Below are 1,915 nucleotides of genomic sequence, written 5' to 3'. Positions count from 1 at the left end.
GGGGGGGGGAGAGAGAAGGGGAACCGTCGCTTTTCTGGCCGAAGGCCAATGTTTCTAAACTGAATGTAAACAAAGAAAACTGCAAACACCAGAGGAGGGCCTTCCACCGCCGCCAAGGCTGGGGGGACGTGTTCCCAAAGGGGTGCCGAGCTTTGCCCACGCTTCGTTTCCCTCCGGGTCCTGAACGCCCACGGTCACCCCGGCCACCGCCCTCGGGAGCCGCGGGACGGGGGAGAACTTTCTGCCGGTGGGGACTGCGCAGGGTAGCAAGCCTGGAGAAAAACCAAAACAAGTGTGCTTCTTTTTGTTGTTGGTTTTTTTTGTTTCCTTTCAACTTGCTTTTGGGGTGTTTTTTGTTGTTGTTGTTGTTGTTATTGCTGCTGTGTTTGTTTGTTTGTTGGCTTGGTGGGGTTTTTTTTGTTTGGTTTTTTTTTTTTTTTTTTTTTTTCTTGAGAGCGAGGGCTCGTCCCTCCCGCCCCGGGAGGCAAAGCCGCTGTGCCCCGGGCGGAGACCGGGCTTGTCCGAGCCTGCCGAGCGCTCCCGGCTCCAGCCATGGGGCTCCGTGGAGCTGCTGGTGCTATTACTTATAACATGCTCGGGAAAACATCCACGGGGCTCCTGCTCTGTTGAGCAAATCTTTCTATACTTAGACGGGAAAATCCTTCCTTGCTGTCACACAGGCCGGTGGGTTGTCACTGCGGGGTTAGAGGGGGGCTGGAGGGAAGGAGGAAGGCTGAAGACGTGCGTGACCGTGACATCGGCTGTGTGATCGCCCTAAAAATACTCATGATGGACCCGCGGGCGATTCTTGCCAAGCAGAAACACAACCGTCGAACCGGGCGACGTTTAGGGGGTTTTCTCCCGCTCCTTGTTTTCGTGAGTTCTATGGGGGGATGAGTTCTCTTCTTAGGCTTCGGACAACAGATGCCTTCACGATGATGATTTTCTAGGGGAGAGTGCTATTCCCTCGGAATTCTCCCCCTCCTGCTCTGCCCAACCTACGCACGGTGGAGCTTGTGGTGGAGCTCCCTGCGGAGCGGGGAGCGCAGGTAATGCCTGAGGAAAGCTCAGAGCGAATAAAATAAATTCCGTTAGTGTGGTGCCTTTCTTGAAGCGTCCCCTGAATGCCGGGCTTTCCTCCCCTCAGCTACTTCGCCGCCAGATCTCCGTCCCACATCGCTGCTCTTGCGACAGAACACGGTGCTTGCTCATCTTCCGTGGGCTCTCCGTGGGGACTGCGGCTACTCTTTGCTCCTTCTGCTGTGGTTACAGAAAAGAAAAGAAAAAAAAAAAAAAAAAAAAAAAGAAAAAGGAATGGGGAAAGAAAAAAAAATTAACGAAAATTACGTAGTTCGAAGACGGATGGTGTTGAGTGTTGGATTGTTTTTTTGCGTACAAAACCCGTGGCACGAGTGAGCTCTTTTAACACCCTTTTAACTGATGGTGTAAAAACTGACTGGTGGTGGAAAGTAGTAAATAGTGGAAATAAAGGATAGATCCAAACTGTGAACCGTGAATAAACCTTATTGGAAAGAGCTGAAGTAAGCAGAGAGTAGGTAGGCAATTCTCTCGCTTCTGTTCTGAAAAAGGAGTGCGACGCGTTGGCACTTTTTTTTTTTTTTTTTTTTTTTTAAACATTCTGAGAGAAAAGAGTAAAGAAAGAAAAACAGCGTTGCGGTGGAAATGGGATGATAAAGGCGAGATGTAAAAGGCATAAGTACCGAAGTGGGTATGCCCGCCCCGGGCGCTGCCCCTCCGCAGCCCGGTGGCTCGGAGCCGGCGGCTGAGCTTCAGCAGAAGCCACGGCGTTCAGAAATGTTGCAACAGCACTTTGGAAGTCTCTAAAGAAAAGCTGAATTGTTGGAACTTAGGTAACTTAAGGAAACTCGTTATGACCTACATTGCTGTTCTGAGT

General features: G+C 50.8%; 1 long non-coding RNA gene across 2 annotated transcripts; it reads left to right on the top strand.

Moving 5' to 3' along the window:
* Window positions 1–23: 23 nt before the first annotated feature.
* LOC121353228 lies at window positions 24–1,510 on the top strand. 2 transcript variants are annotated; one of them, XR_005955066.1, is made up of 3 exons: window positions 24–876; window positions 951–1,049; window positions 1,148–1,510. It is a non-coding gene; the product is annotated as an uncharacterized LOC121353228 (long non-coding RNA). The 2 variants fall into 2 exon arrangements; XR_005955065.1 differs by having other exon boundaries at window positions 24–1,049.
* Window positions 1,511–1,915: the final 405 nt, after the last annotated feature.

Source organism: Pyrgilauda ruficollis, unplaced genomic scaffold (assembly GCF_017590135.1).
Source record: "Pyrgilauda ruficollis isolate IOZ18807 unplaced genomic scaffold, ASM1759013v1 scaffold20, whole genome shotgun sequence".
Taxonomy (NCBI): domain Eukaryota; kingdom Metazoa; phylum Chordata; class Aves; order Passeriformes; family Passeridae; genus Pyrgilauda; species Pyrgilauda ruficollis.
Note: the sequence above shows the minus strand (reverse complement) of the source record. Positions and strands in the feature narration are given on the sequence as shown.